This window comes from Saimiri boliviensis, chromosome 12, assembly GCF_048565385.1.
Source record: "Saimiri boliviensis isolate mSaiBol1 chromosome 12, mSaiBol1.pri, whole genome shotgun sequence".
NCBI classification, from domain to species: Eukaryota; Metazoa; Chordata; class Mammalia; order Primates; family Cebidae; genus Saimiri; species Saimiri boliviensis.
The window spans coordinates 91983628-91997002 of NC_133460.1; positions in this window are offsets into that span (position 1 = coordinate 91983628).

A 13375-nucleotide genomic window follows, 5' to 3' on the forward strand; every position below is an offset into this window, starting at 1 on the left:
TAGAGTTAATGATAATAATAATATTTGCCTCAAGAAGCTGTTTTGAGGATCAAGTGAAAATGTGTTTGGGAAAGAGCCTGTATTAATTATTGCTGCTATAAAAAGTTATCACAAATCTGGTGGCTTAAAACAACACCAATGTATTATCTTACTGTGCTGCCAGATAGAAGGCCAATGCAGTGTCAATGGGCTGAGGTCAAGCTGTTGAAAAGGCTGTATTTTCTTCCTGAAGTTTCCAGGAGAGAATCTGCTTCCTTGCCCTGTCTAGCTCCTAAATCCTATCTGCATACTTTGGTTCAAGGCCCTCTTCCTCCATCTTCAAGGCCAGGAATTGTGGGTGAAATTCTTTTTCATCATGTCACTCTGAACGCCTCTTCTGCTTCCTTCCACATTTAAGAACTCTTGGCTGGATGCAGTGGCTTATGTCTGTAATCTCAGCACTTTGGGAGGCTGAGGGGGGCGGAACATGAGGTCAGGAGATCAAGACCATCCTGGCTAACACGGTGAAACCCTGTCTCTACTAAAAATACAAAAAGTTAGCTGGGTGTGGTGGCACATACCTATAGTCCAAGCTACTCAGGAAGGTGAGATAGGAAAATTGCTTGAACCCAGGAGGCAGAGGTTGCAGTGAGCCAAGATCATGCCATTGTACCCCAGCCTGGGAGACAGAGGGAGACTCCATCTCAAACAAACAAACAAACAAACAAACAAAAACAAACCTCTTGTGATTACAGTGATTACATTGGGTCCACCTGGCTAAACTAGGATCCTCTCCACATCTTAAGGTGCCTCACTTAATCTGATCTGCTGAGATCCTTTTGCCATGTAAGGGGGTTCAAGGATTCAATTTCAGTCCTTTTTAGGGCTAACATTGTTTTGTCTGCTGCAGAACCCTACACCTGTTGGAGCTCTGCACATGGCGCTATTGACTTATTGGAACATGATGGGTTTTTACCGAAAAATTGTAGAGGCATGACAGCTATGTTTATCTCACTTTCACCACAGTCTTAGAAGTGACTTCACCTTTTCCCTGGGCCTAGTCTGTTAAGAGATAGGTTAGTTCATTTATCTCCATGCCTTGATAGGTCTATTTAAAATATTTTTTGTTTAAAACATTTTCCATAATATTTTGCAAGGCTGGTGTCAAGCTGCCAGATGTGGGGACAATGAGCCAAATTGAAAGTTATCAATCAAGCCTTTATTCCCTGAGACATGTAAGAGGCAGATGAACAAACAGGTGCCAGATCTTCAGTGTTTCACTTTTCCCCATGGAATGGCACAGGCTAGGGTTGGATGGCATGCAATGCAGATGAAGGAGGAGTCACCTCACTGCTGAGATGCCATGAAGAAAAGACTTTCACTTTCTTCTGGACCCAGGGGCCAGACAAAGGGATTGGGAGAAAAGCAGGAGTAGAAACGTATTTTATTTTCAATTGTCAAATAATATTCATTAGATTTATGGGGTATGATGTGATGTTGCAAAACATGTATACATTATGGAATGTTCCAGTCAGTTTAATGAACATATTCATACCTTAAATTCTTATCTCTTTTTTTGGTGGTGATAACATTTGAAATCTGTTATTTTAGCTGTTTTGAAATATGTAATACATTATTATTTATTATTTTTTGAGATGGAGTTTTGCTCTTTTTACCCAGGCTGGAGTACAATGGCATGATCATGGCTCACTGCAACCTCTGGCTCCCGGGTTCAAGTGATTCTCCTGCCTCAGCCTCCTGAGTAGCTGGGATTACAGGCATGTGCCACAACATCCAGCTAATTTTTGTATTTTTAGTAGAGATGGGGTTTCTCCACATTAGTCAGGCTGGTCTTGAACTCCCAACCTCAGGTGATCCATCCGCCTCAGTCTCCCAAAGTTGCTGTGATTATAGGCGTGAGCCACCACGCCCAGCAATATACACTATTACACTATTATTCACTATAGTTATCATGCTGCACAATAGAACACCAGAACTTATTCCTGCCAGCTAAGTGAAACTTTGTACCCTTTGACCAACTTCTCCCTTTCCCAGGTCACACACCCCACCAAAGCCCCTGGGAACCACCATTCTACTCTACTTCCATGAGTTCAACAGTTTCAGCTTTCACATGCAAGTGAGATTACGCAGTATTTGCCTCTGTGCCTGGCTTATTTGACTTACATCATGTCCTCTAGATTTATCCATGTCACTGCAAATGACAGAATTTCCTGTTTTTAAGAGGCTGCATGGTATTTCTCTGTTTAATACCAATTTTAAAAAATCCATCTGTTGATACTCATTTCTTGGATACTCAAACGCAACATATACAATGTTTTCAATATTCTTCTGAAGATCATTTTTTTTTCTGAACATGCATACCTTTGCTCACAAAATGAATTTATTTTATAACTTAACACATGCTTAATGTTGATTTATTTGTTTCCTTATCTTGGCTATTTTGAGTAATGCTGTAATGAACAAGGGAGGGCAGATATCTCTTCTATATACTGATTTTAATTCCTTCGGATATACACCCAGTAGTGGAATTGCTGGATCCTATCTTAACTCTAAGTTTTTTAAAAGACCTATATACTATTTTCTGAAAAGGTTATACTAATTAATAGTATGACCCAGTGTATAAAGATTCCTTTTTCTCCAAAAGAAGTGAAAAAATTTTGAGTCAGAATAAAGAAAAGTTATGGTCCCTGATAGAGAGGCCTTGGGAGAGGTTTCCGTGAAGTGCCTTAGAGCCTCCAATACGGAAACCTGTAAATGGACTTGACTGAGCCTGAGTCTTTGACTGTAGTTTCCAGAGAACTGCAGTGGACTGACTATGTACTAGATCTTGTTTGGGGTTTCCCTCATAAGGCCTGTCAGGCAAAGCCCTGTGATTGCCTATGGTAGGACCTGAAAGATCATCTCACCAATAGGATTTTGGCCTGGAGCCAGACTCCGTACCTGGGATGCATTAAAAAACAAAGAAATGGCCAGGCGCGGTGGCTCACATCTGTAATCCAAGCACTTTGGAGACCAAGGCGGGTGGATCACCTGAGGTAAGGAGTTCAAGACCAGCCTGACCAACATGGTGAAACCTCGTCTTTAAAAAAAATAATAAAAATTAAAAAAATAAAAAAATAAAAACAAACAAACAAACAAAAAACAAAGAAATAGGCAGGGTGTGGTGGCTCACACCTGTAATCCCGGCACTTTGGGAGGCACAGGCAGGCAGATCACGATATTAAGAGATGGAGACCATCCTGGCCAACATGGTGAAACCCCGTCTCTACTAAAAACACAAAAATTAGCTGGGTGTGGTGGCACACACCACTAGTTCCAGCTACTCGGGAGGCTGAGGCAGGAGAATCACTTGAACCTGGGAGGCAAAGGTTGCAGTGAGCTGAGATCACACCATTGTACTCCAGCCTGGTGACAGAGTGAGACTCAGTCTCAACCAAAAACCAAAACCAAAGAAAATATTAATTGACCACAGAGTAATTGCTATAATACTTTGCAGTCGTAAAATAAGTAGTCTCTTACGGAAAAAAGCATTACTCATTTGTGGGTAGAAATGACACTTAGAATTGCAGGAAGTAATGTGTATAAGTAAACATGTTTGTCATGAAATGTTACGTATTGAACTTTCCACGTGCAATTTGCATAAAATTGCTATAGGATCAGGCCTGGAATTAGAACTTGAGTCCTAAAACCCAAATTCAGATTTTTGCCTGTGAATTTAGGCAGCTTCTTGGTAACTGAAGTGAGGATAATTCTGTTTTTTCTCCCTAGTTTAATGCATGAGGTAGAAGAAAAATCCAGGAATCTGTTGGTCTATACATATAGCTGATTTCAGTAGAATGTATAGATTTTAGCCTAGAGAAAAATGTGAATGTAGTGGTTCTGAAAGAACCACTACACATAGAAAGGAACAAACAGTATCAGCCCTTCTAAAAAATTATCAAAAAGAGCATCAATATAATGAAGAATTTACATCAACTAATGGACAAAATAGCCAGCTAATGGCAGTATTAAACTCACATATATTATTATTAATTCTAAATTTAAATTGACTAAATCCCCCAATCCAAAGACAGGCAATTTGAATAAAAAACTAAAACCCATCAGTATGCTGCATCCAGATCCATCTCACATTCAAGGATACACAAAGATCCAAACAAGGGATGGAGAAAGATTTACCAACCAACAGAGAGCTAAAATAAATAAATAAAAAGCAGAAGTTACAATTAAGCAACAAAGATCAAAAGAAGCAAAGAAGGACATTATATAATGATAAAAGGATCAATGCAACAACAAGAAGAGCTAAAGATCCTAAATATATACGTACCCAATACAGGAATACGCAGACATACAAGACTTATAAAGAGACTTAGACTCCCACATAATAATAGTGGGAGACTTCAACATTAATATTAGACAGATCAATGAGACAGAAAATTAACAACGATATTCAGGACTTGAACTCAGATCTGGAACAAGTAAATGTAATTAACATTTATAGAACTCTCCACTTTAAATATAGAAAATATACACTCTTATCAGTACCACATCATATCAACTTAGAAGTTTAAAAGAAATCTTGGTTGGCTACTTGTTTGTTATTCTCTTCCCTCATTTTCTTTTATATCTCCATTATTAAGGACAATTATAGGCATACCCATATTTAGACTGCATTCTAGCCCGGGCAATAAAGCAATACCCCCATCCTCTCTCCCTCTTCCTCTTTCTCTTTCTTCCAAAAAAAAAAAAAAAAAAAAAAAGAGAGAGAGAGAAAAATGAAGCTGAGGCTAGACAATCTCTTATGATCAGTTTCTTCATTCCCATTTAGCTGAAGCTGGAACATTTCTGGGAGCACATCTTCCATGACTTTGTCCAAGTGGGTTTTAAATAATTCAGATGATTGCCCTCTTACTCTACCATGTAATGAAGCTATTAAGGAGTTCTTGACATGATATTCTTATGTTCAATTCTGGAGAAATTTTCTTTTAGTCAATTTAACCTCAATAAGGAGAGATCAATAAATATAAAAATTAAAAAGCAAGAAAAGAAAGCGGTGGTTTAAAAAGCACAGGGTTAAGGGAGCTGCATTTTGTTTGTTTGGTTTTGTTTTGGCTGGAGGGGAGGGAGGAATGTAGACAGGTAGTGCCAGGACACATTAAAGGTAAGGCTGAGTTGAGGAGAGAGAGGCATAAAACATGTCTCTCCGAATGGATTTGAGGAGGCACTAGCCGCCAAGAATCAATAGCAAATTCTCTGTCTAATTTCTTCACTCTCCGTGTGAAATGAACCTCAGGGTGCTGATTTTGGTAATTTCTGTGGATGTAGTGGAGTCTCAGGTTGTTAACTTCAAATTGATATTTAACCATTTAAAAATCCATTTGTACCCATGTTAATCCGCATAACAAAGACTGGAACATTAGCACTGGAGAGTTTGGGGAGTGGAGTAAGAAAGGTAGTTTTGAAAGAGATTTCTCTCTTCCAAATTGAAAACTGTTACATATCTGTGGCTTTATTCACTGACAACCACTTCACTCCCCTCCTCCATCCCTGAAAACACCCCTCGGTCCTCAGTTTTGAACCTCTGAGTTCTCAAGGTTACTAACATTTCTACAACGGATAGGAGGCTGGCAGGTAACACTCAAGAAGGCTCTGTCATTTCCAGAGATTACAAAAAGCGGCAGATTCTTCCCCACTCTACCTGTTAGGGTGGTGGGGAAGCAGAGTTTCCAGGTGGGTGCCCCAAAGGTAAAGGCATCTGGTGGCATTCTTAGCGTGTGTTTGTAAAAAGATACTCAGGCATAGGAGTGATGTTCAAAGAAATATTTCTTTGTATCACCCCAAAGCTGCAATGTTTTAAGCGGAATCAAGACTTGTCTCATCTTATATCGATTTGATGCCATAGTCTTGTTAATAGTGGAAGGCATCCAGATTCCTGTCATCTTGAACAAAGAATTGAACAAAATGCATAAGCCAAGCAAGGAAGGAATGAAGGGATTTATTGAAAATGAAAGTACACTCTGCAGTGTGGGAGTGGGCCCAAGCATAGGAGCTTAATAAAAGCCCCTTTCCCAGAACGTTTGGGAGTATAAATACTTCCTAGAGGTTTCCACTGGTTACTTAGGGTATGCCCTATATAAATGGAGAGGATGAAGTAAAGTTACAAAGTCATTTACTTGGCCTACACCCTATGGAGAGGATATTTCCTGTCATAGCTGAAGTGTGAATTAACTGGCCTTAGTTCCCTGCCTCCAGACCCTATATTCCTGCCTCAGTTTTGAGGCCCCCAAGATATTACTCTCTTGTTAACCCTCCCTCCATCTCCTGGCACAACTAATGTAGTTTTTGGAATAAAATTCAAAATCTTTAACACCAGACCCTGACTCATCTGGCCCTTGCTTGTCCATCCAGCCTCATCTCTGGCCATGTTTCCTGCATCCTGTCTACACTGGCCATGACCAGCGTCCTAAAGAGTAGCACAAACCTGGAAACCATCATTCTCAGCAAACTGGCACAAGAACAGAAAATCAAACACTCATAGGCGGGTGTTGAACAATGAGAACACGTGGACACAGGGAGAGGAGCATCACACACTGGGGTCTGTCGGGGGAAACTCCGGGAGGGACAGTGGGGGGTGGGGAGTTGGAGAGAGATAACATGGGGAGAAATGCCAGATATAGGTGATGGGGAGGAAGGCAGCAAACCACATTACCATGTATGTACCTATGCAACAATCTTGCATGTTCTTCACATGTACCCCCAAACCTAAAACACAATTATATATATATGAAAGAGTGGCACATGCCTCCACACCTCAGAGGCCTCCACACACTGTAGCTTCCTTGGATTTTACTGTATTCTCCAATACCATCCTCTTTCTCCAAGGAAACCCCACTTACTCTTTGTATTATTGCTTCATTATCACATCCTTAGAGAATAGTTCTCTGACCACCCTTACTCCCATACTAGATCAGATTTTCTGTCATGAGTTCTCATAAGATCCTGTACGTTTTCCCCCAAAGCAATTATAGTTCATCACACTATTGCATAGCTAAACATGCAGATGTATCTTTTCCTACAGGAAAGAAAACTTTGCAAAGACAGAACCCTGTCTATTTCACCCTATGGTACCACTGGTCCTTAGGGCAGTGCTGCTACAGAGTACAACATTTACAGCTCTTTGTTGGATTAGTAACTGTGTGTTACAACCATATCTGAGAATGACTGGAGAGCAACTGCCCAAATTCAAAGATCTTTATGGGACCATTAAAAATAATTGAATTGAGAAAACAAAGCATTTTCCATGTGGAAACATGTTTGCTGCCTTTTTAAGTCATCAAAGAAATATTCCAACTGTGTGCAAGTATATTGTTATAATTCCCATTTATACAACAGAACACCCACACTACACTTCAAACACATAGAATATCTCTACTTAATAGTTTCCTTTTCTATTGTGGACTGTGGAAATTTTCTCTTATGCTTCTGTATCTTTTCATATGTGTGTCCATGCATGTTTGTAATTGTGTATGTGTGTGTGTGTACTTTTTATTTCTAATTCAATCTGCAAACTGACTAAAAAGCATAAATTTATATTTTACAGCAGAAAGTGCATTGTTAAGTAAAATCTATTCAGTGGTATGATGGAGCCAGGTTATGTTGGCTTGTGAAAACCGATTGTGTGCTCTGAACAACTTGGTTCAATCATGTCAAATATGTAATGTGAAATCAGAAATGGTGGGAGTATTTACACCATGGAAATTGGCCAACACTAGAAATCAGGGCCATTTTATTGTTGAGAGTCTGTTGCTAAGCATTTGCCAGCAAAAAATGGTTATAATACTAGTTAAGGATAGCAATAATTTCCTATACCTTGAGAAAATTAATAGTTCTCAGTATAGTCTACAGTTTAGTGGATTGCTAACTGTGACATAACAATTAAGAGATTCAAATTCATGTAGATGTACAGACTCGATTAGATGAGTGAAGGGATTCCTTGTTAGAGATAGGCAACAGTTCTCCACATTCAAAAAGTGAATTGTTCAAATATGTGAATACAGAGAACTGGTAAATTTAAAATCCAGGATTTATAGATGTCCATTCTAAAAAGAAACAATGCTAGTAATTTTAGGAGGAGAAATCCATTCCAGAGTTATTGCTGGGATAAAAGGGCATGGGTATTTGTAAAAATACGTGGGAGTAAAAAATATTTGATGGGCTTTTTTGAAGAAAGACTCAGGAACTTGAAAATTATATAAGCAGAAACATAAAAATTGCTTAAAATAGTTACTGCTCTAAGTCTGTATTGGTGAAGCACATTCCACACAAAGTGGTAGAGACAGTTGAAAACAATGAATCTGTTTCAGAAATAGGGTTTCATAATCACAATTTTTAGAAAATTTCTGAGTTGAAATGGAAAGTTTAGCCGAGCATGACACTATAACAACCTAAATTTAACTGCCAAAGATCCAATAAAAGATGACCAGAAATGACCAGTACAGAGTTCAGCCCAAATCTGTGGGATCTAGGGGGACTGATCCCAGTCTCACTTCCTGTGATGTCCTCAACCCTTGTGATTTCCTCTCACCTAGACTCTCATTGCCTGTTTAACCCAAAAGACAATGAGATTTTGATGCTTCTGGTAGTCTTTATCTTCAGAATGTAGCATCTTTAGCTATTCTCTTTGCTATCTTTGTACATAGCATAAAACATGGCTGAAAGATACGTCAAGTGTGAAAACTGTCATTCTCTGCATCGAAGTCACATTTCATTATTCTCACCTCCAGTACTAATAATCTCCAGGCACATCCTACCAACACTTTTTTTTTTTTTTAATATTTTGGTCCTAATGCTGAACCGCTTTAAAATTTCAGGCGTGGCTAATGTATGCAGACACCCACTCATGGGATTTTAAAGCAACCACAGTATATCTCTGCTGGGACTAACTAACACAATGAGGTTTTTGTTTTTTTTCTTTAAATCAAACAGTAGTTCTCAGCCATGCAGTTTGTCCAGCTTTGCTCACTGCTGTGTGTTTAAACTAAGCTTGTTTTTGAGTCATACTGTTGGTTGCCTGCTTAGTGTTCCTGGGTCCTAAGGTTTGTGGGGGTTCCGGGAGGACCTCTGTCTTCTCTTATTAGACTCTGTGGTGGTCCCTTCAAAGACTATTGATTTTTAAGCCATTTGATTTCTATGGACTGATTTAGTTCACACTGATTTCTGAAATCCACCCAGAGTTATTTGTGTTTCTGTCTTCTGCTTGTGAAACCATAGTTTTAATATATAAGCACATAATCTGGAGTGAAGAATAAGTAGAAAAAATAGACCATTTTTCATTTCATTATTATTATATTTATTTTTGTTGTGGTGGTTTTAGCTAAACAATTAGCTGGGAGCTAACCAGAAAAACTTATGCTTTGCTTTTAGACATTAGGTTGGCTGACAGAGTGAAATGTGGTCTAGAATAGAGTCTAATCTCGGTGTTGCTACCACCTTGCTGAACGACTTTGAGCAAGTTATTTCATCCCTTCATGTGTCTCTTTCTTCATCTGTGAAATAAATAACTCGAAAGTTCTTTTTTGCTCTAATATTGTATGAAGACATAGCCTAGAAGCCAGAATACCTTAGAGAGTCTGGAGAGGGAGAGAGCTGCTCTAGTCCAATGAATACTTGTTTAAGACTGAAGGAAAGATCAATAGATATTAACTGTCAAAAGCTTATGCCTTTATTTTCTCCTAAAAAGGTGTATCATCTGTACTGTATCCATATATAATGTTACTGCAACAAGACAAGATAAGAGAAAACAGCAGGGGACATAAAAATACATCTTACTGTTTGTCAGACACTGTGCTGAATGCTTTGCCCATATCATCTTATAATCCGATAGCTTCATGAGGTAGGCATTATTATCTCCACCTTACACACAAGCCTTAGAGAGGTTAAGTAATTTGCTTATTGTCAGGTCACTAGTAAATTATGCATTTTGTTTTCCAATCCAACTCACTATGATGTAAATAACATTGCCACCCCAAGGGGGAAGGAGACTGGTGCCACCCCATATTTTTTATTAAGTGGCTGGATCTAACACTTGGATAAGTTGATTCTGGATAACTTTATAGTCCAACTCTATAGATTCTGGAGAACTCTATAGTCTGTCTCCGTACAGACTGTAGGAGATTTTATTCTGGGAAGAAACCTGGAACTTACATGTATCTTTCAGTAGTGTAGCTCTCTGACTAAACAAGAAAAATAAATCTTGCTCATATCATACTACTGCTGTTTGTCCCTTGGGGGAGACATCATCTTTGCCATGTTCACCAGCAGTGTCTCCGAGGCCATGATCCTTCAACTCATCATCCAGTTTTCTGAGGAAGTGGAGAGTGGTTGAAGTTGATTGATTTAATGGTTCTGTGCTTAGAAAGCAACAAAGCAATTTTACCCCCAAACCATGTTGTATACTCAGCTCATTGCTAACTGCAAAGACATTTATCTATAAAGTAAACTCACTTTGCTGTTTGTTCTTTGGCTTACTGTTCTTTTTTGTGCATTAAAATGACAATATACTGGAGTTAATGTGCTTACTGTGAACCCAGAAAGAAGATACAATGTATACTTAGGTAATCTTTAATTCTCTACCAGAGGGTATGCATGATTTGAGTTGTCTGTGGAAACAATGGAGTATGTTAAGCTATCCGCCTAATTTTGGAGTGGTCTTCAAGGACTAGTCAACTCTTGCTAATGTGATGAAGGCATAGGTTCTCCATGTCAGCCAAATCACTCAAAGTTATGTCCTCTAGAAATTCTAAGCTAAAAGTGACCTAAGGAACACTCTAGTCTACTTTTACACTTGCTAGGGCTGAGATGTTGTGCCCAGTGAGAATCTAATACAAGACTTTAACCTCAGTAACAGATATCCTTCTGTGTTCGTTGGTAATTAGTTTTAAGTTATAAGAGAACTCTGGAGCTAGTTTAAGAGTAAAATTAAAATGTACTTAAAGGTTAAGTGAAGGTCTCAATGAGGCAGAAGACAGCTTCTGAGTCTCAGAAAGGAATGAAAGCAGGAAAGGGAAAGGTTTTAGGCATGTAGGGAGCTCCTTGTGTCTTTCATATTTCTTCTTTATCTGATGATTTTGCCTTTCTCTGGAGACTAACTTTTCCCCTAGACTCACACTTAATTACATGGTAGAAAGGGCTATTCTTTGTCTGTGTAGATTAAGAGTAGTTGTTCAATGTCAATGGAAGTTTTTCGATTGGCCCAACTTGTATTGGATGTTAGACTAAATGATTGGTTCTGATTTGTCATTTCCACTTGGAAGAAGAATAACATTCACACTCTTGTTATGCCTTTATGTTGGGCGTATAGTATCCTTTGGGCATTGGCATATGATTCGCTTTGCTCTGGCTAATGGACTTTAAATGGATATGACAGCAGCAGAAGTAAACTGTGCTCAGCAGGTTGTCCTTTGATACTCTGGTGATCTGCCATTAGAAGAATGCACTCTATATTGCTAGTGTCCTTCAGTCTGGACCTCAGAATAAACATACATGGAGTAGACATAAACCAAATCTGCAACCTGGAACTAAGCCAGTTTAGATAACCCAGACTAAAGTCATTTTGCAGACCCATCAAATATCAATAAGTACTTGTTGCAATCTTTTGACACTTTGGCATGTTGCAGTGCGTAATGTTATCATGCAATAGTTAACTGATATAGACATTGGTACTGAAAGTGAAGTGTTAACAGGTGTCTAAAATCTTGTCTTTAGGACTGATGGTAATCAGTGAGAAAACACTGATACGAAGTTGGGAAAGGGGCAATCCATTTTATGTAGTGGCAACGTATTTGGTAAATCTGTCTCTCACCTGTGGTGAATTGGAAGACAGAAAATATTCTTAATAAAGTTGAACATTCTGTCAGGTGGTTTGAAAGCTTAATATTGAAAATGTTACTTGATAGCTACTAGGTGAATTTGATAAGTTACATCAAGAAAAAAACTTGAAATCAGGAAAAAAGACTTGTAAATGTAAGTGATAAGGAATATATACAGTCCAAATAGTCTAAGATTTACAAAGTTAAAAAATAAATCTACCATTTCAAACATGTGGCCATTAAAAAACAAAGTTTTAGGATGGATTCCAAATTGTGGACATTGTCTTTAAGACATAGCTTAAGAGCAAAGAAAGTTCATGATGTGGTTGTCATGCTCTTTGTTGAGAACTTCCAGAAGGATTAAGAAGATACAATGCTATACTTTTGGCTGAAGAAAATCATTCAGAAGTATAAAAGGCATGAAAACATGGAAGCATAATAAACCCAATGTTTTCTTAATTGCAGATTTAAAACTTTTTTATACAGAGAGAAAATGAGAATCTCAAAATTACAAATGGCCTAAGGATTTCAAGTGATGTATAAAGGTTCTTTATTTACCAGTTTTCTCCAAGCCTTGCTTCCATTGGGTTTGACCTGTGTTTCTCTGACTAGAAAATCTAAAGACACAGCTGGATTTCTTGTGCTAGGCCACCTAGTCAAAATCTACACCTTGCCTGATGTGTCTTTCTCTTCAGTATGAGTAAGATGATAATACAGTGAGACCGAGAACAGCCGAGATGAGTCACCTACAAGCTTTTAAGAAAGCGATGGCTGCCAGACAGAGGAAACAGAATGCCTCAGCATTTTATTGCGTTCATGAAAATTGTCAGAACACCTAGAAAGACATTTAAATAATAGTGAGCTCTGGTCAACAAAATGAAAAACAAAAGAAATGTGAGTATCTTTCCTTTCCTTTCTCTTTAATCGTTAATTTTGAAACATAAAGAAACATATAGAATTATTGAGAAGAGTCTCATCAAAGTTTTATTTTTCCAAGTCAATTCCACACATGATAAAGTCATGCTTGGGGGCCAGAGCAAGCTGGGTAAAGAGAATAAGCAACAGAATGCTCATGTCTTTATGCCAAGGCTCCACTGGCTTATAACTCAGACAAAAGTCAGATGCCAAGGGGATTCTGCTGGCTCCATCTATAGATACTCGATAGATGTCAATGCTTAGATCTTAGTGTACGTATACATATTCCTTTTATCTCTCAAAAGGAAAAAATGGGATTCATTAAGGTAATCAGAACGAAAATGGTTAGTCACATACAGTATGCTAGACTTGGAGTCAAAAGACTTGTGCTCTGGGACAAATATAATCTAGCCTATGTAACACACACACATACTCTTAAATTTTAGTTTTGTTTCTCCATTGGTAAAATGGGGAATAATGGGAGGCAAAGCAAAATGCTTCTGTATTAATCTAACAGAAAAAAGTTTCTTACCTTTTATTGTTTCATTTTTTCCATGACTCTCTCATAAGTATTCTGGTTGAACAGTGTAAGATGC